This window comes from Pleurodeles waltl, chromosome 4_2 (assembly GCF_031143425.1).
Source record: "Pleurodeles waltl isolate 20211129_DDA chromosome 4_2, aPleWal1.hap1.20221129, whole genome shotgun sequence".
Classification (NCBI taxonomy): Eukaryota; Metazoa; Chordata; class Amphibia; order Caudata; family Salamandridae; genus Pleurodeles; species Pleurodeles waltl.
The window spans coordinates 1,019,950,944-1,019,975,406 of NC_090443.1; the positions used below are offsets into that span (position 1 = coordinate 1,019,950,944).

At 45.0% G+C, this 24,463-nt stretch overlaps 1 protein-coding gene across 1 annotated transcript in view; it reads left to right on the top strand.

Annotated features, from left to right (window-relative positions):
- Positions 1–2,742: 2,742 nt before the first annotated feature.
- LOC138293604 (bile acid-CoA:amino acid N-acyltransferase-like) overlaps positions 2,743–24,463 on the top strand; it is a 41,383-nt gene continuing 19,662 nt past the window's right edge. The window contains exon 1 of the mRNA XM_069232875.1: positions 2,743–2,928. The gene's annotated coding sequence lies outside the window, so the exon portion shown is untranslated. The remainder of the gene's footprint in view (positions 2,929–24,463) is intronic.

Sequence of the window (24,463 nt, forward strand, 5' to 3'; positions counted from 1 at the left end):
AGTTTGCAAGGGATTCTAGGTAAAAAATCTGGTGAGACCCACAGAAGTCAGACCACCTTGGATAACCCCAAGGTGTCTAGTTTTCCAAAAGGTACAGGTTGGCTAGGTTTCCCTAGGCGTCAACTACGCTAGGGTCCAAATTCTAGAGCTACCCACATCGGAAAAAGAGGGTCAATTTTCAGTGGACAAATGTGCTACACCCATGTTGTGTTTTGAGCTGTTTCCTGTTGCAGGCTATAGATCTACCCTCACAAGTGAAGTACCATATTCATTGGGAGAATGCCGGGTGGAAGGAAATGTGTGGCTCCCCACAGATTCCAGAACTCTCCATCACAGAAATAGGAGGAAAATGTGTTTTTTTAGTCAAAGTTTGAGGTTTGTAAGGGATTCTTGGTAAAAAAAAACCTGGTGACATCCTCGCAAGTCAGCCCACCCTGGATACCCCGTGAGGTCCAGTTTACAAAAATGTACAGGTTGGCTAGGTTTCCCTAGGTGCCGGCTGAGCTAGGGTCCAAAATCTAGAGCTACCCACATAGAAAAAAGAGGGTCAATTTTCAGTGGAAAAATGCACTGCATACATGTTGTGTTTTGGGCCGTTTCCAGTTGCGAGCTCTAGCTCTACCCTCACCAGTGAGGTGCCATTTTTTTCAGGAGACTTGGGGGAACGCTGGGTGAAAGGAAATTTGTGGCTCCCCCAAAATTCCAGAATTTTCCATCAAAGAAATATGAGGAAAATGTTTTTTTAGTCAAAGTTTGAGGTTTGGAAGTGATTCTGGGTAAAAAAAAAACTGGTGAGGCCCACGCAAGTCATCCCACCCCGGGTACCCCTAGATGTCTAGTTTTAAACAATGTCCGGGTTGGCTAGGTTTCCCTAGGTGGCGGCTGAGCTAGGGTCCAAAATTTAGAGCTACCCACATCGGATAAAGAGGGTCAGTTTTCAGTGAAAAAATGCACTGCAAACATGTCTATTTTGGGCTGTTTCCTGTCGGCACTAGGTCCACCCACACAGGTGGGGTGCCACTTTTATCGGGAGAATTGTGGGACCATGGAATAGTAGAACATTTGTTATCACCAATTGGATTTTACTGCATTTGTGCCTTTCAAATGTAAGCCAGAGTATAAGAAAATGACATTTTGAAAAATACCCTCAAAGTCATGTTAGTATAGGTACCCCCAAATTCAGAGATGTACAAATAACCACTGCTCCTAAACTCTATATGTTGTGCCCATTTCAGAAACATGTAAGTTTCCTTGATACCCATTTTTCACTCTGCCTCTTTTGCTATAAGAATTGGTGTAGACTTGGTACTCAATGAAAAACCATTGCACCGTCCAGCTCTGTTGTTTGCTCTGGGTACCTTGAGTTCCTGGAGAACCTACAGACCCTATATATTCTGCAACCAGAACGGTCTAGCAGACGTAATGGTACATTGCATTTGTCAATTGGCCATTGTGACAAAAAGTTACAGATGAAAATGTTGTCACAAATGCCCGTTTTTTCCTACTCCTTTTCAATATTTCTTTATTTCAACAGTTATTTTCGTTGGGAAAACCGTGAGGGATCTACAAGTGTGAGCCATTGCTGAATTCACAATTCTGTCTACTTTTCAGACATGTATAGCTTTTCTGGATCACTCATGGGTTTCACACTGTTTTCCACCACAAACTGGAAGTAGGTTGAGAGCCCAAATAATATGGCAAACAGGCTACCTCATTGAAAAATGCTTAAATTGTGGTACAAAATTTACATTTCTGATTCAGCCCTGCATGCGCCTGAAAGCTGGGAAGATGTGGACTTTAGTACAGCAAACCGTTTGTGGATGCCATTTTTAGGGGAAAAAACAGACATATTTATCTGGAGCACTCTTTCTCCATTTTTTCAAAAGACTTAACATTTTGCTATATTTTGCCTATTTTCTCAGTTCCCTCCAGGGGAAACCACAAACCCCAGGTACCTTTGGAATCCCCAGGAAGTTGGGAAAAAAGGGCACAAGGGGGAAGGCCTAGGAGAGACAGGGTTAAAAAGCTCAGAGAATCTACAGAGCTCAGGGCCACGTGTACAATGCTTTTTGCACGGACCACTGCCTGCTCTGAAAAAATTAAACAAAAACGTTTCATTTTTTGTTTTTGTAATGCATCTCGTTTTCCTTTAAGGAAAACGGGCTGCATTTAAAAAAAAAAAAAAAAAATCTGCTTTATTGAAAAGCAGCCACAGACATGGTGGTCTGCTGTCTCCAGCAGGCCACCATCCCTGTGAGGGCTGCCATTCCCAAGGGGGTCGCAAAACGCATAAATATTCATGAGGTGGGCATTTTGCGACCCCCTTCCGAATCTTAGGGCCAGATGTATCAAAGGGTTTTACCCATTCTGTATCTATGGGAAAATGTGTTTGTACATATGGCCCTTAGTGTCAATGACACTATAATACATTCGGATTTGCGAGTCGCAAATCCCAACTTTGGTACATGTGGCCCTTTGTCCCTTTCGCACTGTTCCAAGTGTGTGAATACTTTCTTCCTTGCACTGTGGCCATGGGGCGCCGTTTGAGATCACGTAGTGATATATAATCAATGATTCAAGATGAACTGGGGTGGTTCCCCACTTCCTCTCACTTAAGGTGGTTCTGTTTGTTACAGGACCCAATAAGTAACAGCTGCCAAGTCTGACTGTGAGTCTTCAGAGGCGGGGCTATATAGGTCCCGCCCCGGGATACCGTGTCCTCCTCCTCGCTTGCATTATATGCAACAGTGTGTCCTTGGACTGTAGCAGCTAGTGGATTAATGATTGACGGGCGCGTCCTATCAGCTTCGTGATCGTAGAAGGGTGTGGTAAGGCAGTGAGCCCGTGATTGGTCCGCTCTGTCCATCTTCCTTGCACTCTGCAGAACTTGTGAAGCCAGTGAACCCCAGCTCGGGTGCTCTCCTGCAGGTAAGGGGGTGCCCCGGTGCTGCCTGGCTGGGGTGTGCAGGTGGGGACGGGGGACTGGATCAGGGTATCCGCATTTCAGACTGGCAGTCTCTTGAAGTTAACTCTTGCATTTAACACTTGAACAAGGAGTGTCGCTGTTGAGATGTGTCGAGCAGAATTAATATTGTTTTAAAAGACGAAAATGCAAATTCCGCAGGCGTGTAGTCCGAGGGGAAAGACCGCTATGGTCTCTCATCACAGATTGTAGTTCTTGGCATTCTGGCTCTTGCAATCCTGTTTGTTGTGACTTCAGAACTGCAACTACCAGAATGCACTGGGAAAGCCTGAACTGCAACAGCTGCGCCCTCATGGCATTGGGGAAACTCGAGAGGTCTCTTGCATAGTGTCCGAAATTCATTAACTTTTTTAAAATTAAAGAGCTCGCCTCGTTTGTTATTTCGCGAAGAAAGTGTCCTTCTTTCCTCGTTAATCTCTTTAACACTAAGCACAGTACAATTTATGTAATATGTGATGCATATTTTATTAACAACTAATGGTTCCGTTAAGCGTACTTGTGTAATGTTACTGGTGCGCTTGTAAAGCGCCCCAATAAAGCCCGGTCGAGTTCGCGCCATATAAAAGTGCAAAAAAATAAAAAGTGCTTAGTGTTTATTCACTATTTGTGTGGTCTCGGAGCGCTATCCGATTATGGGCGTCGTTCTGGAGTTTTTGTTGAGTGGATCGATATTGGATTGGCGATACTCTATTTGAGTTTTAAAGGTGCCATTGTTTGTAAATTCGTTTTACGGTGTCATAGTTAAAATCTCGATTTTTAGCCAATCAGTGCAGGGCGACTTTTCCTCCCTGCAGGTGGGAGGGGCCATGCAGTGGTCAAAGGGCTCGAGGGTTAAAGAGAGACCCAGTCCAGGCGTCTCGAGAGCTCAGAAATCCTGAGAAGGGGAATGATCTCACTAGTCAGATTTGGGGTCAGGGCAGCACAAGTTTGTTAATTTGGTGTTCCTAAGAAGAGCTCTGCCCTGCAGGGAGACAAACACGTGGCCAGATGTAGCAAAGCTTTTTTTTATTTTATTTTACCCATTCTGTTTCCTGAAGAAAATGTGTTCTTGCATGTGGTCCGTGGATTCTATGTCAGGACCGGATGCTTCGGATTATGCTTTCTCTTTCTTTGCTGTCAACACACAGGAGCCAATAAAAAACAGCCCTACATTTGGTATGAATACTATAGTCCTTCCTCTTTCTTTGCTGCTTCACGCAGAGCTAAGTACTTCCACTTTTTGCCTTACGATTTTACGATTGACAATATGTTTCTATTTATGTTCGGCGTGGCTTATTGCCTTCAGGCGCCTTGATTGTGGTACACTGTTGCTTGCGCTCGCTGCGATAAGGTAATTTTGCCATTGGCATACATATTAGCCGATTTCCACTACCGCCAGTAAGGAGTGCCAGGGGAGGCCACGCAAGCGTGGAGAGCAGTCCTCTTTCTGTTGCCATTTTTGCACATGTGCATGGACCCGTTTTTCGAGTTCGGTGCGAGCGCGCTTCGGCAAAAGAGAGAAAGTTATAAAGAGCACCTTGTGGAGGTTCTAGACTTCCACGTTCAAGATTCTGTAAATAAAGCTTTAGTGAAAGCCCTGACCCCGTTTGTGCAACCTATCTTCAACTTTGGCGTTAAGCACTTTGGCGCAGGCTTTGGGAACCCCACCCCTGTAGAGGTCAATATAAATGAGCCTGGCCGGTCATCATCGTATGACCCTTTGGAACAGTCCATTAATGCGATCTTGAATGATCACGAGTATGAAGCCTTTAAGAGTCATTAAGCTACTCCTTCATTTCAGACTACCCTGAATACATCTGACAAGTCCAATTCTTCGGATTCGGACAATAAGTCGACCCCTGACAAAACTCAGGGCAAATGCAAGTGTAAGACTCAACATACTGAGGAACCTTTGATTTTCCCCTCCCCCAGTAAGAATTTACAATTTGATCCTGATGCTATAGTATATCCCAGGTCCATGGAATGGACGCCATGTCAAGAGGTGGCAGGGTATGTTCAATCCAGACTCCGGAAAAGTTTTGAGAAGGACATTCGCAACACGCTGCGTTCTGGATGCGCTCGCCTTGTTCTCTCCGGCAAGGTTGCGGAGACTTCTGAACTGGATCCTCACATGGTGACTTTCCTTAAAAAATATGCTAAGCATCTCTAAAAAGGCATTGATAGAGCCTGGTGGGGATGTCAGGACAAGTTGTTAGATATTTCTGGTCCCCCTTAATAAGATTTTAGATTTAGCGGTTCAAGCTAAAGAAACACAAGAATCAATAGATCCTGATGTCCTGCTAGAATGGGCCCAAAGGACCATTTGTTTATTAGGAAACGCCAGTTGCTCAATTTTCACGGAAAGTAGGAAGTCTCTCCTGCTGCGTATTGATCCCAAATTGGCGGAGTTAGCGCCTTTTGATGCAGGTCCTGCGGCTAATGGACTTTTGTTTGGCGACAGATTCGTCAAAGACCTGGCCAAATATGTGGCTACCTTCTCTGCTTTGGATAAGGCCCAAACCTCAATCAAGAAGGTGTTTAACAGTGGCCTTTTTCGCAGGGCCGGAAGCTTCGGAGGTCGAGCGCCAGGCTGGTTCAATTCCCAGACCTCTCGTCCATACTATAGAGGCAGAGGATCCTCGGGCTACCAAAACAATTCCAACTTTTACCCTTCGAGAGGCAGAGTTTACAGAGGTCGCAATCCCATGGGGCCTCACAGAGGAGGACAGTACAACCAGAGTTCCTCTCAATCAGGTAACAATTCTTTCTCCCAGGGAGATTTTATTGGGGGGGCAGAGTGAGAATGTATGTGCACAACTTGTCTTTAATCACACACAGTGCATGGGTGCTAGAGACGGTAGCAGGTTATAATCTAGAATTTTATTCAACTCCCGAACAAATGTTCATTCTGCCCCTCTCAGATTTCCCATCAAGAGAGTACTTTCATAGATCAAGAAGTAGAAGCTCTTCTTCGGAAATTGGCCATTGTTCCTTCTCATCCTCACCCCAGAGGGTTTATCAGTACTGTCTTCCTGGTCCAGAAGAAAGGAGGGGGTTCCCGCCTGGTGCTCAATCTTTGTCAATTCAACACGTGGATTGTGTACCGGCATTTCAAAATGGAAGGCATTCATCTCCTCCGGGATCTTTTGTTAGAGGGCGACAGGATGGTCCGTTTAGATCTCAAGGATGCTTACCTGCCCATTCCTATTTTCGTTCCTCATCGCCGTTTCCTGCAGTTCTTTTGGTGAAAAAGGTGTTACGAGTTCTCAGCTCTTCCTTCCAAACTGTCTTCCGCCCCTTGGTGTTTTACCAAGGTCATGCACCCAGTTATGCAGTGGCTCAGAGATAAGGGAGTGCGGCTCATAGTTTATCTCGACGACATTCTTATTATGGCGAAAGAGAAAAGTCTGGTTCTTCTACACCTTTCCTGGACAATTCAACTGCTTCAGGATTTAGCTTTAATTATAAACACAGAGAAATCCCAGTTAGATCCTTCCCAAATAGATAGATAGATTTTTTGGGGTTCAGGATAGATTCCATCTCGACCCATTTGAAACTCCCTTTGACCAAGAGACTAGCTATCAAGAAGGAGTTGAAGATAGCGTTGTCTGTTCCTTCGATTTCCTCAAGGGTTCTTGCCCGATTGGTAGGCCTCCTGGCTTCATCTATTCAAGTCATTTTTCCGGGCCCTCCAGAGACTCAAGATTATGCATCTCCGAAAGGGCCTGTCTTATTCAGAACTGATTGTTTTATCTCATGAAGCCCGAACGGAGCTTCAGTGGTAGTTGGCTTGACGCTTGGAACAGCAAGGCAATTTTTGCTTCAGTCCCAGAGATTGTCATAGAGTTGAATGCCAGCAAATGGGTCTGGGGAGCCAGATGTGGGCAGATAGAGACAGGGGGTTGGTGGTTCCCGTAGGAACTTCAGCTGCATATCAACTACCTGGAGCTTCTAGCAGGCTCTTTTTGGGGTGAAGACACTGTCCCGATCAAGACCAAATGTTGCATCCGGCTGAAAATAGACAACATTTCGGCAGTGAGGTATATCAACAAACTGGGACGGACGCGGTGCAAGATGTTAGTGGAGATTGCAAAGGACTTTTTGACACTTTTGCTTAGCTCATCAGATTTCGACCACAGCGGAATAGATCCCGGGCAAGGTGAATGTAGTAGCAGATTGGAATTCTCAATATCTCCGAGATGTCAGCGATTGGAGATTACACCCCAGAGTATTTCAAATTCTGAATCTTCTTTGGGGTCCGTGCTCGCTGGATCTGTTTGCGTCCCGCCTGAACACTAAACTTCCCAGTTTTTACAGTTGGAGGCCAGATCAGATGGCTCTCAGTTCGGACGCCTTCCTTCAGTCTTGGGCAGAGGAACTGAATTACGCATTTCCCCCCCTTTTCCATGATTCACCAAGTTCTCTACCAGGTCCTTCGTCAGAAGGTGGAGATGATTTTGGTAACTCCATGCTGGAAGGCCCAGTTGTGGCTTCCAGTGGCATTGTCCCTTTGTTGCGCGGCCTCAATGTGAATTCTGACATCGGAGGATCTTTTATTGGACCCAATGGAGCATCCACATCCTCTCATTCTAGAGGACAAATTGTCGCTCATGGCCTGGAGAATATCAGGGTGTCAGAGCAGGTCTCAGAGGTTTGGGAAGACATTAGATTCTTCCTCTCTTAATCCCTGGTGCCTAGTACACATAAAAGATATGCCGCCGCCTGGAAACGATGGTTGGATTGGTGCAGTCAGAAGAGTGTGGATCCTTTGGGGGCATCAGTGCAGATGATTGCTAATTTCTTGTCTCAATTAGTGGCACAAGGTTTGGCTTACAGGACGGTTAACAGTTTTAGGTTGGCTATTTCGGCCAAACATCCTCGAGTGGATGGTAAGTCTGTTGGGGAACATCCTCTAATATGTAAATTTCTACGTGGTATATGCTTGGTGCATCCTCCTCAATCAAAGTATTCCTCTCTGTGGGATGTTAATATAATTTTGAAATTCCTGGTTTCATGGCCAGTTAATTAGGGTTTATCAAGAAAACAATTATCAGCAAAATTAACTATGTTACTTTGTCTGATTTCATTCGTAGAGTGTCAGACATCAGAGCCCTGGATATTGCAGGTAGGGTTTTTACTCCTACAGGAATTTCTTTTTAGATCTCTAAACGCACAAAATCGAATTCTACATGTATTTCTTATCCAAGTTTTAGAGACCATTCTAAATTATGTGTGGTGAATTGTTTAAAAGTGTAGGAGGATGTCACTTGTGAATTTCGTAGATATCATTCTGGTCAATTATTGATTTAGTTGCAATAGACCTTTGGCCCTGTGTCTTCAGCAACATTGGCTACATGGGTCAGGTGGTTATTACAAGAAGCAGAAATAGATGTTTCAGTTTTTGGGGCGCATTCTGTTAGAGGCGATATGGCCTCAAAAGCGTTTAATTCAGGATCCAGATTGTAAGATATTATGACAGTGGCAGGTTGGTCTTCAGACTCTACTTTTAAGTTGTTTTATCATAAACCAATTGCAGATGTAGCTTCTGGGGTTATAGCTCAGCTTTAAACTAGCATAATCCGAAGCCTCCGTTCCTGACATAGAAGCAAAAATGTTCTAGCTTATGCGACAAGAATTTTCAATTCTATTAAGGACACGGAAGCGAGGATTATCCCACCCGTGATATGGGTAGCTTTTGCATTTAATTTCTATGGCATTTTTGTATTATGATGAATAAGTCTTTTCTTTTACAGATGAGAAAACCACTTGAAAGATTTCGGCGGAGATCTTCATGAATTCCAACATGGAGAGCTGTTCAGTTATGTGTTGCACCGTTGTGCTGTTTTGATTCCTTCATTAAGAAGATACCATGGGTTGGCACCACGACTACGTTGGTCGGTGTTGGTTCGCGTTTTTGATTCTGGAAATATCTTGAGCAAAGAAAAAAGACTGACTATAGTATTCTATGTCCGGACCGGAGGCGAGAATTATGCACAATCTTTCTTCCCTTTTTATTAATAGCAGGTTCAAAGTTCAACAAAGAAAACTACAATGCCCATGAGACCCATTCCCATGGCAACCAATGTCCAATCACACTGGCATCCGACTGCATGTATAAATATCCCCAGGCGGTGACGTTCTTCCTTTTTCTTCACTGCTCTCTGATTCAGATAAGTCCCCTTCTCTGTCTCTGAGTTGTAGAGTTGCTAAGAAGTGCCTTTGACAGTCTACTGTTGGTTTACTCTTTTTGATAATCTCTGTTGATCGTGCGCACAAGTGTTTTCTGTAGTTCCTTGGCAACTAGACGCGCGGTAGGCTTTTTCGAGCCTGAGCGCGATCGATAATTTTACACCGGTCGGGTCCACCAGAGGGCGCTCTTTCTATATACTAGATGGTGGGCCCTGATTGGGGACCATAACGAGGCTGTAAAGCTCTTGGGAAATGTAGTGCTGTTTTTTTTATTGGCTGCTGTGTGTTGACTGTAAAGAAAGAGAAAGCATATTCCTCGCCTCCGTGTCCTTAATAGAATTGAAAGTTCTTGTTGCATAAGCTAGAAATTTTTTGATTCTCCCAAACAGACTAAAGCAGTGGCTGCTAACCTTATGACTTATGAGGATCCCCACTTTATCATTCCTGGAACCCGGGGACCCCTACTGAATCATTATTGGAATCAAGGGACCTCCACTGAGTCATTACTGAAAACTGGGGACCTGATCTGTCAATATAATTTAATTTTCTAAGCAGTCGCGGACCCCCTGAGGAGTCTTTGTGGACCCCCAGGGGACCCTGGACCACAGGGTTCGAACCACTGGACTAAAGTCTTGCTGCATCATTTGTCACGCAGGATTGCCACACACACCTTAACAAAGTAAAGGGCACAGTGTACAGGGGGCCAGGACATTGCTGATACAACACAAAGTGCAACATAAACCAGTCGCACCACACACATGCTACAAGTTCACAGCCCACAAGTACACAGAGACGGAGAGGACAGCCCAGTGATAGGTGCCTGATCACATTTTCGACAAGGGGACCAGTAGATCTCTCCCAGGGCTACAGACGGGACAGATTTGGCTGCCCCAAGGCAGGTGGTAGCTGATAACGCATTTCCTTAGTCATGGGATAGGCGAGGTCCATCACTCTTTCCAACCAGCTGGGGGTAGAACTAGTTGGATATCAAAATCCCATCAACAAATCCAATTTACAGTATGACCCATTTGGTCACACAAGAAAAACTCCAGGCGGGGAAAGGTTAAAAGTTTATTACAAACTGATACTCAGAATTATGTAAATGAGCCTCAAGACCAAACCATATAGGTACAGAATTACTATGGGCTGACCAAAGTGGTGGAATAAATCCAGGCGAGTAATAATTAAAAGGACCAAGAATTCAATGATAATTATGCAAAATATTAGCAATACAATTTGAGGTTTGAACGGCAAGGGTTGCATTAAGACAAATTTAAAATCACCTCAGCTAGTTTACTGGGACAAGGGAAACCCTACCGATTGGGAAAGGGACTAACGTGTTTGAGTTGCAACAGATATGGACATAAAGTAAAAAAATAAAGGACAAAAAGAATTTGGAAAAAGTCATCAGGGCCAAAAGGTAAATAACCAAATTTGGCAAAAATTAAGTAAAAAGGGAAAGCGTCAACATGTCAGACGCTCTATTAAGTGCTGGGAGGTCACTACCTCTGAGTCCAAATATAGATGAACTCATAAGAAGAGCAAGAGGGAACCGGGGACAAAGTCTAAGGGGAACAGACAGGGTGACTGCTCCAGCAGAAAAGTCAAAGAAGGAGTGTTCAAAGAGAGTGTCCAAGCAGGACTGCAGCAGGGAAAATCAGGACCACAGAGCGTGAGGGGGAAGCCAGGCTGAAACTCCAAAAACAGCTCACACTGCTACTGGTCCACAAAGGGAGCAGTATATAAAATTACAAGGTGCAAGATGATTTGTCAGTTCATCACTCCGCAAAGTTCTAAAGATGGAATTGTCCAATGAGCATCAGTCATATAGAGACTTGAAACATGGGGTCAGTTTCCCAGGTCCTGCATGAGAATGGCATGCATCTTAACTCATGGTCGAAACAAATGTATATACTTGTACTTTCACAGTTCCTGAATGTCCTGTCCCAAAGGTCAGTTTCCCCAGACTCACTTTATGTAAAACAATAGGATATTCTATTACTAATCCAACATCTCATGAGAATTTAACCTAAAAGGAAAAGGTCCTTTTAGAAATGGGGTCTCTAATTGGTAGTCATTTTGCACCCTGTCCAAGTAGGGACCCTCACTCTAGTCAGGATGACGGAGATACCCGCTCAGATAACCCCTGCTCACCCATTTGGTAGCTTGGCACGAGCAGTGAGGCTTATCTCCGAAGCAATGTGTAAAGCATTTGCACAAAACACACAGTAATAAGTGAAAACACTACAAAAGGACACCACACCAGTTTTAGAAAAATAGCCAATATTTATCTATATAAAACAAGACCATTCTGCAAGATTTACTCGAAAATACAGTCCCTTGAAGTCAATAGCTCCACCTGGGGCTATCACGGCGTTGTGATCAACAAAACCAACAGTTTCGGCCAGCCACAGCGTTGTGTACCAGCTACGGTTTCGGGAAGACCTGCAAACAGTACCTTTTGGATTTGCTGGGTGTTGTGATCCTCACAGTGAGCTCCGAAGAGCGGCGTCGCTGGTGTCGGTTCTGGAGTCGGTGCAGGAGTCGTTGGGTCCTTGAAGTCACGCCTTGCGGATCGAACTTCGGGCTGATGAAGTCAGGAGCACTGGCGTGGATGGCATCAGGGCTGGGGTGCGAAGCGGGATGATGCGACGTGTGGTGCCCACAGGTCACGGTGCAGGCAGCGGCTCAGTGACGGCATCCAGTGGCATCGGTGAGACCAGGGCTGCGGTGTGAAGTGGAGCGGTGCAACATGCGGTGTCACCAGGTCACGGTGCAGGCAGCGTCGTCGTCGTTGCTGAAGCGTTGTCGTCGGTAGGCCCAAGCCAGAGGTGCGGGACTGGACTGTTCTTTGTGACCCTCATGAGCGATATCCACAGGCCACGGTGCAAGCAGGGATGCCTGGTGACCACACTGGAGTCGATGGTGCTGGCATCGGGAGACCGTGGCTGCGGTGCGAGATGGGACGGTGTTTCGTGCTCCTCATGAGCGGTGTCCAAAGGCCACAGTGCAGGCAGCGGCGCCGATGTCAGCTTGAGCGTCATTGTCGGGGATGCCCAGGCTGTGGTGTGAGCAAGGCGATGCCGTAGTGCGGGGCCCATCGGTCGCGATGCGAGCAGCGGCTCGGTGAAGTCGTCTGATGACAGCGTCAGTGAGACCAGGGTTGCGGTGCGAAGCGGGGCAGTGCAGCATTTGCAGGTCACGGTGCAGGCCAGTGGCGTCGTTGGGGGAATCGCAGTGGTTTCTCCTCTTGAACAGCACAAAACACACAGTTCCCAGTGCTGCAGGTCAAGGAAACTGAAGTCTTTGGTGTCCCTGAGACTTCCAACAGGAGTCAAGCTCTATTCCAAGCCCTTGGAGAACTTTCTCAAGCAGGACACACAGCAAAGTTCACCGTTTGCACTCTTTTCAGGCAGAAGCAGCAACTGCTGGCCAGTCCAGCAAAGCAACACAGCAAAGGGACAGTACTCCTTCTTCAGCTCTTCTTCTGGGCAGAGGTTCCACTTGATTCCAGAAAGATTCTACCAGTCTGGTGTTTTGGGTCTTCTTCTTATACCCCTTTCTGCCTTTGAGGTTGGCAAACTTCAAATCAAAGTTTCAAGTGTTTGCAAGATCCTTCCTTGTCCAGGTCATGCCCCAGACATATACCAGTGGGCTGGAGACTGCATTGTGTGAGAGCAGGCACAGTCCTTTCAGGTGTGGATGACCACTCTTCCCTCCTCTCTAGCTCAGATGGCTCATCAGGATATGCATGCTACACCCCGCCCTTTTGTGTCACTGTCTTGAGAGGTGCAAAACAGCCCAACTGTCAAACTGACCCAGACAGACAATCCACAAACAGGCAGTCACAGAATGGTTTAGGAAAGAAGATGCCTTCTTGCCAAAAGTGGCATTTTCAAACAGGGAATTTAAAAACCAACTTCACTAAAAGCTGTATTTTTAAATTGTGAGTTCAGAGACAGGTTCCTTTGTGTGATGCGATGACAAGATAGGAAGGATACTTACGGACAGAGAATGGGAAGGGATCCTAGTACGTACTTGTCCCCTAGTAGGATTGTCCTATTTGTACATCTGATGGTTGTCTACGTTGCCAGATAACGCAAACTGAATTTTATCACGTGATTTGGGAGTGTCCTATGATTAAACAAATTTGGTGCTTTTGTGACAGAAAAGTCCCTTGCATGGTAATGGATGTGCACCCCTACCCTGGTGGCCCAGATGCAGTGACATCTGGATTCTAGGTAACATTATTTTTGTCAAAAGCGAACACTGATCATGTATGTGCATCGTGACCTGGGCCTGTCTCATAAATTATCGTCCAGCAAAGACAGGGCAGGGTGTCCAAAATGCTAGCCTAAGGTGGTGGAAGGCTACTGCCCTCACCTGTATTTAAGAAGCACAAGCACAGTTGTGGCAGCATAGTGTGTTTTCAGTAATTGTGATCAGTAAATTGTACTGGCCGTGTCCCTGGAGTGGTGCCTCTGTAAAGTTCCACTGCTGTGTGCTTAGCTCACCTTTGGCCTCAATTGGGTTGCATTCAGTGCCAGAGAGTGCATGTGGAGCCCAGGGATGATGCGTGGAAAATCCAGATGCGATATGTTGATGGGACCGCGGTGAAACAGGAGCTGCATCGATTCTCCAGCTGTGAGACAGGCGCTGCGTCGATTCTTCAGCTGTGAGACGGGTGATGCGTCGATTCCTCTGGCGTGGTGCATGGATTTTCTTCTTCAGATTACCAGCTTGCATTTCCAAGGGCCCAGATCTGGAGTTGGCACCACTTGGCAAAATAGGACTCAGCAGAAGAACCCACTCACTGGCAGATGAAGTCTTTGATGTGTCTGAGACTTCTTAACAGGAGACAAGTTCAGTCCAAGCACTTGGAGAACCTTTGGAAGGCGGATGTAGAAAGCCAAGTCCAGTCCTATCACTCCTAGGACAGAGGAAGCAGGCCAGCACTTCAAAGCAACAGACAGAGTGGCAGTCCCTCCTACAGCATCCAGCTCTTCGTCCTGGCAGAATTTCCGCTGTCCAGAAGGATTCTAACTATGTGGTGTCAGAGGTCCAGTACTTACACCCATTTCTGTCTTTGAAGTAGGCAAACTTCAAAGAGAATCTTTGTAGTGCACAAGATGCTGCCTTTCCCTGCCCTGGCCCTTGACACAGTGCAGGGGGTTGGAGACTGCTATGTGTGAGGACAGGCACAGCCCTATTTAGGTGCAGGCATCAGCTCCTCGCTCCACTCTTGCTCAGGAAGACCCATCAGTGTGGTGATTGGCCATCAGGATATGCAGGGCACTCCTCCGGTTCCTTTGTGTGACTGCCTAGAGTGAATTCACAAAAAGCCAAAATGTCATCCTGCCCCAGACGTGTATTCAGCAGACAGGCAGAGGCACAGAATGGTTAAACAAGAAAATGCCCACTTTCTAAAAGTGGCATTTTCAAACTCTCAATTAAAAAAACAACTTCACCAAAAGATGTATTTAAGTTGTGAGTTCAGAGACCCCAGACTCCATATCTCTATCCGCTCCCAATAGGAATTTACATTTATAAGATATTTCAAGACAATCCCCATGTTATCCTATCAGAGACATAGGCCGTGCAATGGTGAAAACAAAGGTTAGCAGTATTCCACTATCCTGACATGTAGAGCACACCAGTACATGTCCTACCTTTTGATTACACTGCACCCTGCCCATGGGGGCTGCCTTGGGGCAACTTTAGGGGTGACTTACATGTAGTAAATGGGAAAGGTTTGGTCTGGCAAGTGGGTGCACTTGCCAGGTCGAAATGGCAATTTAAAACTGCACACACAGACACTACAGTGGCAGGTCTGAGCCATTTTTACAGGGCTGCTTATGTGGGCGGCACAAACAGTGCTGCAGGCCCACTAGTAGCATTTGACTTGCAGGCCCTGGGCTTGCATAGCACACTTTACTAAGGACTTACTAGTAAATCAAATACGCCAATCCTTGATAAACAAATCACCAGTACTTTATGGACAGAGAGCATATGCACTTTAGCACTAATTAGCAGTGGTAAAGTGCCCAGAGTCCTAAAACCAACAAAAACATGTCAGAAAAAATAGGAGGAAGAAGGTAAAAAGTTTGTGAATAACCCTGCAAAAACGGCCAGGTCCAGCAGCACTTCAAAGTGGACAACCCCAGAACACAAACCTTTGAGTCTGACACTAAATCACATTTGTGTCTGGAAAATTATTATTAAAAGGGGAGCTTGAAACCTACATCAGCGGGAGAAAATTAGCAGGAATTCTGCCTGCTGTGACCAGGACTAGGGACTAAGGGACAGCCAGTCTCCTGCCAGTAGGGTCAGGGACATCACCCAGGAGAATCAAGAACAGTTGCCCTGGAGCCTTGTGCACCAACTTCTGTGTGACCCAAGACTAGTAGACCCTGTGAGGAGTAAGAGATTATCTGGAGGCAGACAGGTCCGGTGGCGATTCTGCTAGGTGAATAATCCTGGGCTACAGTGTGTGACCCCTGTATGCCAGGTGGAGTCCGCAGAGAAGATCAGACCGCTGTACCAATCAGGCCTTACACCCGTGTGCGTTGAGCATATATCCATTATGCCAGACTGGCGGGGGCCGCAGTGAAGCTTAAGGGCCATAACCATGGTGCAGCCCTGTGCAGTGTTTTGGCCTGAAGTTGTACACCTACTTGAATGCGCGGAACGCAACCCCTGTGTGCTAGGTGAGGGCTGTGTTGAAGCTTAAGTGGCTTCTCCCTGATGCAGCACAGTGGTGAGAAGATGGTAGTCTACCTGTGCAGTGTTCTGACCTGAAGAGGGACGCCACCTTGAGTGCCCAGAGCACAACCCCTGTATGCCAGGTGGGGGCTGGGGAGAAAGCAGACTATCTTTGTCCATGAACATTGTGCAGCTGGGAACTCAGAGCCTCTACGTTGTCATCAGAATTCAAATAGCACCCCAGGTCTGCCATCAGAGACTGAAGATACAGCGGAAATAGAGAAGCTCAATGGCGGTCCAGACCCCGTGCCAGCTGTGGTGAGGCTACTGTTCATCGTTGGCACCAGAAGCAATCGACCTCTTCCCAGAATCACTTCACATTCCCATGCCTGAACATCAAGTCGCTGAGACCTTGAGAGGGGAATCCTCTTTGACTGAAGCGCTGATGTTGCTGGGCCACTTGGGCATTGAATAGCCACAGAGAGACTACTGAGGGTGGTATTCTCTAGTAGGGCCTGGATGTTGCCTCTGGTCAATGGAAAATAACCAGAAGAGTGGAACATTGGTGCCATCGAGGACAGTGCTAGAACACAGACCTAATGAAGAGTGTTATTATTTAGTGTTTATCATGTATTGCTTTATGCATGTGTATAAATACACTTTGTTTTTAATAAAAGTAAGTATTTGGCTGGACTTTTAGTGTGGCTGCTGGATGTAAGTTGAGGTGTGAGCCTGTGTACTCCTCGCCTCCTCTCTGAAAAGCCTTGGACTGCTCGACTCACGCCACCACTGAGTCAAGTGCTGAAGGGGTACTTGACGCAGTTCCTCAGAGCCCAATGTATGTTGGGCCCTGGGACATCAGGATTAACCAACCTCAACGCCCACGGTTGGGCCCAGTAACTTCTGCTTGCCCTGTGGCCCTCTGAAAGGGGGTCCGAAATACAGGAACTGCAAAGTGGATTGTCTGATAAGCATAGCGAGCTTAATCTTCCGGTATGCTTACTTGGATGTATGCTTAGGTCCAAGAATACTAAATCAGTATGTAAGTTCATAGACTTAGTTTTCAGCCGTGCCCAGTGCCACACATCTTGTGTTAGAATAACGCATTTTTGGTAATTTTTCCGCATTACCTGAGGTTGTCATGCAAAAGAACCATGTCCTGAAGTGCGATGAAACTGTGTAGTTCCAGTTTCCCACTTTGTTGGAACGCATAAAAGCTAAGCTCCGAGTACTGTGTACCAACGGCCACAGGGTGATGCAGGTGTACACCAGGAAGTATAGGATTCTTGATACTTTTCAAGAAATAGTCCACTATCACAGAAACTCATATCCCAGCCAAGCGAACCACAGAGATTTGAAGACCTAAACACAAAACAACACCCCCGCCTAATTAATGTACAAAAGCACCCCCTGCTCAAACCCTGTCATCAAACGGATGTGGACCTCGAGCTGCAAAACGGAGCCTCTAAATATATGCCAAAAACGTTGTCAGTCTAAACTGGTAAAAGGGTGGCCTAGTTGGAGAACTGTACAGGGAGAAGGAGAAGGGGGCGGGACGAGAGGAGGCCTAGGGACCAGAAGTGGCAACTTTAGAACCACAGAAGAGGACTTGAATCCCGGCCCTGGCTCAACATTCTGTGATTCTGAGCAAACCATCTACTTAATTGTGTAAATAAAGACGGATCTGATTCTAATGTAAAGCGCCCTAGGTCAATTCCCGCATTATGGACCATCACGTCCATAATGCGGGAATCATTTCTAAAAAGTATCTCTTGATATGGATGCAAGTGTCTTATTTCACTCACAATAAAGTGACCCTCAAAGTGTCACACATAAGCCTTGAAATGTCACACATAAACATACTACTCACAGGGGAATGTCATACATAAGCAAACTGAAAACTTGGCAGCTATGAGTTTTGGTGACAGTTAATAGAAACATAGCGATGCTGTTGAAGACCAATAAGGTGACAGATGCTGAAGCATGGCTCCACGATGTTCAGACGTGGTTTAGAGCTGAACTGACAACACTTCTGAAAATTTGTACTAAAGAGGCTTTGTATAGGACCAGTGCTGATTGGGACAGTCTCCTGAGCATGTTCTGTTGTTGATTTTCTCTTCGTTTTACGGATAAACAGTGATATCGTAAGATACATAAACGCTTAAATATGACCCTGTAACGATATTCATTGATATCACCGTAGAGGCTTTATTGTAATACGGACAATGTCACTATCAAATTGTATGATTAGTGAACTTATTGATGTTCTGGTCTGGGGAGGCAATTCTCGTATTGCCAACTTAAGGGAAAATATTATTTTTATTTAGTTCCTTATTCTCGTATTGTGTGGAAAAATATCAGGACTGATGACCAAATCTTATAATGAGTTGCCAAATGACTGTGATGAAGGTAAAAGACACATCCAACAGTGCTAGACATGCGTGCTACTTGTTTACCTCCAACACTGATAATAAAGAATTTATGTGGAAAAATGTTGTGGATCAAAGATCCGCTTGGGATTGTTCGTAAAAGTGCAGCCAGAGGGTTGGCGCCCATGCTTTCTCCCCAACATGTGATGGATATAATGGCAGCACGTGAGGTGCTTACCTGCACCTGGAAGTCCACCACAGTTTTCGTGACAGGTGTTTGAGCCATCGCATGATCAAGCCAGTGAGGTGTCGCACGTCATGTGTACTGGTGATTTAAGGATTTTGAAATACAGATCATGAACTTGGGGCTAAAGTTCTCAGAGACCCTATTTATATTACCCTACCTGTTGGTGCGTGTAGCCTAGACAGCGGTCAAAGTGCTTAAACATTTTTTTAAAAAGCATGGGAACTTAGATGCTGCGTGGAATGGGGGTGGGGTGAGTAAACGTAGCGGCGGGGTCAAAGGAGTGGCTAAACATTTTTTTTCGGTCTTTCAAGTTCACCTAACTACATATAAAACAATGCACAGCTTAAATGCAAAATAAATTCAAGTTGAGGTAATCATTGGGAAAGGAGCTGTTGTACATTATGAAATCTCCATTAGGTAATGCACTGGCGAGGTCTGTGTCTGTAACCAGAGAGCCACAGAATTGAAACCTGCTTGGTGGAGAATAGTGACTTGTGTGTTTAGGGCTACGAGGTCCCAGTCTGTGACAAAAAGCACTGTGAATATGTAAGTAATTGTTTTAACTGTACATTATTATCAGTATAAGATGGGCTGCTAAAAATGTGCAAAAAGGTTTAGGATAAAAAAAGTGCTTGCAAAATACACATTTTTAGTAATACCCAGACTGTGAGTGGTGCATTGTTTTTATAACTGTCTGTCTTTTAAAACCACACACTTCACAGATCACCTAGTAAATCGTTTGCTGTATAATTCAAAAAGAATAAATCAGTGTCATCAGGAAGCATAAAGTGATTCCAAGCCAGTTTCCTAGTACCCTTTTACATTTGAAGAGTGACCAGTTGTGCACATTTACATGTGTTTCAGGGAGCAGGCATCTGGCAAGAAGGCTTGTTTAGTTGTCTGCCCCTCCCTCGATTTCACAGCACAGGAGACTCGCTGCCTTACCCTTCAGCTGAAGCATTTCAGCTGTTGGAATTAACTGTCCTGGAACAGTTGTATTTACACAAAAAGTAGGGGAACTATTTTTCTTCAATTTAAAAAAAAAAAAAAAAAAAAAAAAAAAAAGGTATGGGCACGCCGTGCCCCTCAGATCGCGCCCGCTTTGACCACTGCACCAAGAGCATCTGCATTTTAGTAGCACACTCTTGTTACTCTCTTTTAATTAATTCACTGAGCTATATGAGACATTTGAAAATGCAGCATGTTGCTGACTGTGCGTGACTGTGGGATACTCATTTTGCTCCACCTGTGTGGAATTAAATGTGAACCTCTCATTGTGACTTTCAAACCATTCGTAAGAAATTTCGGGCCACATGTACGAACGTTTGGTTTTGCGACTCACAACGTCGCAAAAACGTATGCACAACAGTGTCCATGACACTGTTAGCGATTCGCAAGGGGGTCACAAATGCCCACCTTATGAATATTCATGAGGTGGGTCGCAATTTGCAACCCCCTTGCGAATGGCGGCCCTCACAGGGATGGTGGCCTGCTGCGGACAGCAGACCACCATGTCTGTGACTGCCTGTCAATAATGCAGTTTTTTTTTTTTGTAAAGCAGGCCGTATTCCATTAAGGAAAACGAGATGCATTACAAAAACAAAAAATTAAACGTTTTCCTTACATTTTTTTCAGAGCAGGCAGTAGTCCGTAGGACCACTGCCTGCTCTGAAAAAATGTTTTCAGTGACAATCACAACGGGGAAGGGGTCCCATGGAGACCCCTTCCCCTTTGCGAATGGGTTAGCACCCATTTGAAATGGGTGCCTACTGCGATTGTTTTGCAACCGCGTTCGCGGTCACAAAACAATCCTACATTGCATTGCGAGTCGCAATTAGGAAGGGAACACACCTTCCTAATTGCGAGTCGTACACCCGTTTTGCGATTCGGTAACCAGGTTACCGAATCGCAAAACTGGGTTTGTGCATCGCAATGTGCTTTTTGCACGTCGCAAACAGTGAAATTTGCTGTTTGCAATGTGCAAAAAGTTACCTACATGTGGCCCCAAGTGACCTTGAGCATGCAATTTAAAAAAAACAAAACAAAAAACAATTCTAGACCTTTGTTTTTTCTCCCACCATGCCATTCTATTTAGAGACCCACCTCATGCCAATCAGTCTTAGTCATTTGTTCTGAGCTTCATGGACATCAGCAGGGGTGGCTCATTCCCAGTGGTTAAGGAGTGTCGCTCCCCTGGCTAAGCCAGGAGCTGAATGATAAAACTATATTTCTTTATTGTTTTATCTTTCAGCTGCTGGCACAGCCAGCAGCATGTGAAGGGAGGGACAGGCTGGGCCACAGGAGGTGGGAGGAGGAGATAATGCACATAAGTGAACATGTGTGTTTGGCCTGCCGTCAGAGGCTGGCCAAACACACATGCAATTTAGCTGCACAGACCCCAGAATTGTGTCTGAGCGGCAGCCCAAGCTGCTCAGATGAATCCTGATACTACTCTCATGCTAGGTTTAGCATGAAAGCAGTGCCAGGATTGCTGGGGAGCTTGTGCTGGTATCCCAGTGAATGCTGGGACACCAGAAGAGGATCAAGGTGGCAGGTGGCGGTGGGAAGAGATAAGGTGGTGTTTTTTTTAATATTTTTTTTATTTGAATATTTTTACTCCCTCCAAACCCCACCCCACCCCTCCCCTTGAGATTTGCATTGGACGTCATTTCACTAAAATGTCAGAGGTAGTGGAAGTGATATCAAGTGCCCTCTGACCCCTGAATTACATCACAGGTTGTGACAACATTTAACCCAGTAATGTCATTAGAGGTGACCTTTTTGCCATGCGAAATCACAGCAATTAACAACACAGAGATTGATGGAAAATCACCAATAAATCATCATAATGTAGCAGGGTTACATTTAAAAACCCAGCTATATAAATACTTCAGCAACTCCTACTAAACCTGCTGCTACATGTGTGGTCAGGACATTAACCATATACTTGGGTAGAGTAAAACAGCAGCACATCCTGTTGTGTTCAGGGTTTACATGGTGTGATGACTCATCAGATATCTACCTGACAGGGTTTACATGGTGTGATGACTCATCAGATATCTACCTGACAACAATGAGATGGGCAGCAGGCTGTTGCCTGAAAAATGCAAATCATCTGTGACGACCCATTACATGGGACAAGAGGACAACATTTAGACCTGGCTATTGTCACCTTAGTTAGCCCATGACCGGTGTTATCAGGGAGAGAAAGAGAACACGTTTGCCTTGTTCGTGGCAAGGTTACTACTTGGACTAGGCAGTAGAATCATTTCTTCAAACAAGCAGCTGACAGTTTCAATTATCAAAGACAACACAAGGCTTTGCAGTTATGTCTGACCTTGAGATCTTGGACCATTTGTTTTGCATTGGCAGCCATCTTGGGTTAACCTAGGAATCCATATCTTCTAATTTCATTTGCAGGGACAGATTTCTTCATTGTTAAATTTCAGTGCAAAAATCTGGTGCAATAGATTTAAGCCATCATCTACTTTATTCCAAATCTAAGTTGTTATGTTTCATTTCTGACATGCTCAGAGTGGGACAGAGATGTGCATCATCAATTTATTCAAGTGGAATGCATGCACGAAGAAACAAGGCCAAAGCTGGAATGATCTTCTAATAGAGCCTGGTGGGATGCTGCTTCTTGTAATCATAGCTTGGACAGGGCTTCTGGGCACCCGGTTGATGTCTTTGCTTAAGAGGTTCTCAAACCTCCTTGAATTGCTTCTTATAGCTTTATGTTGTATTATGATGAGTATTGCTCATTTATAGTACTTACAATGTTATTTTTATATTCTTCTATTTCAGCCCTTTATCTGTTTATGCTGTGTTTCCTCTTTTTATCTCTTCTTTTCTCTATCTATTATCGCTATGTTTTACTGTAACTATACCTCGCTCGTGATATAAATTGTTTTTTCTATTTGCTGATTCAAATGTAATCTGCACTATTTATTTCTCTTTTAGTATGTTCAATAGTACTATGTTACCTTGTTACTATTTATGGTTATCATTCCGGTAAAAGATGCTTAAACTAAAAAATAAAATAAAATCTGCAATCATTTAGGCGAACTGCAATGCGCTGTGTCAGAGGGCCTACTGCCTATATGAAAGAGGCCTGGTGCCTGGGGTACGTTTATTCTGAACCAACTTTGTGTAAGTCACTCAGGTAAGTCTCTCTTGCAGTCTGCATGTGCCCACCACAGTCGGAGATTTCACCCTCATCTTGAGTTTGAATGAAAAGAGACCTTCCACCCAGTGTATGATGGAAGTGGTGAGGCACTGAGGGATCAAACCCGGTGTCCGACTGTTTTATCCAGGTGGCTAGTTGACACCTGTTCGGTATAAGTCAATAAGGACGCTCAATGAAGGACCACACGCCAATTATGAATACAATTTAGCTTTACTAGAATTTCAGGTAAATGCAGGCATTTAGCACATCAACAATAGTGGAATAAGAATAGCAATGAAAAGCTTCTATTCATATATATATGTACACTACAGAGAGCATCTATGTATACATCTGAGCAAAGAGTTCATTGACAGATATAAACTTGGAATAACTGTATACCAAAATGTGATACACTACGATGTTCAGGGAGCAGAATATAAACGAGTTGAATACTTCAGATAAGCTTTGATTTACTGCACACTAAAATGCATATTTCAATTACTGTGGTAGACGCACACTACGATGTTAAGTAAGGAAGAAAAACTATAAACGAGCTGAATTTCTCAGATTATAAACACAGTGCAAGCATAATATTCAATCGTAATAATAGAGCAGAGAAACAAAAAGCCTTTCATCCCTGGGTGGAACTTAACTTAGTCCACGAATGCTGGGAAGCCCTCTACCGCCCGCTTGGACCTCTCTCCCCCTCGAGGGTCACGGTCGTGGAACAGTACAACAGGGAGGCAGCTCAGGGTCTGAAGATGACAGTTTCATAACTCCATCTGCGAGCTTCAATTCCCTCACCCACCTTTCAGCATTTAAATAACCTGAAGCTTGGATTCTACCCCCTTCCAGTATTTTCTAGCTATGTTATCAGTACATGTCTCTTGGCTGCCTTGCCATCCCCCGGCCATTGTTTTCATTCCATCTTTTACTGTGGTCTCGTTCTCAAGGTTGAGACTGAATCTCCTTCACAGCCTGTTTCTCACACATGCAGCTGCGAATAAGTTTATCTACGGAATGTCAAAAGAAAACAAGCTTGAAAGCGAACATCGTGAATTTCTTCCACCTTTCTCTGGCTTCGGCAGGCATCACGCTCATCTACACTGTTAAAGCTAATTAACCCTTCGCGTCACAATGTTTCCCGCACCTTTCCCTATACTGATCACCGGCTCACTTGGTGGTCTTCCTGCCCCCTATCGCTTGTGTGGTTTCTGCAAACTGGAAAATCCCCACTGTGTGATCCTGTGCACGTATTTTATTCCCCATGCCTCCCTTTTCTTAATTATCACACGAGAGCGCCTTGAAGTGCGTGAGTTCAGGATGTGCGCTACACAAAAGCCTTTCTTCTGTTTGATGTGCTGGATTGTAATGTTGCCTCATGCAGTGGTGCTGGAAGCATTGCCAGCGACGGGTGCTGCCACCCATCCATGGCACATGACTGAATTGAAAGGGATCCTGCCAAATCCAGGTGTCACAGAGAACAAACAAGGCAGATCAGCCAGGAAAGTGGTAAGGCTGTGGCATGTTTGTCAGTGGTGCTTTGTGGCACATGGTGTCAGAAAACTTACTTGTATACACAGTACGTTTTCCATTGAAATGCCCTCAAAGTTCGTGCTGACAAGCAGTTTTAGTGATAAAAACATAGCGCACAAACAATATGTGAACATCGGATTCCAGCAAATGTCTATCATTTTCGCATCACCAAGTAAATTGTCTTCATCTGTTTAAATCCTATTAAAATCTTTGTTTTCATCACACTTCAGAGTTACAAAAAAGTGTGCTACATTTGCGCTTTAACTGCTGGTATATCTTGAAATATGCAG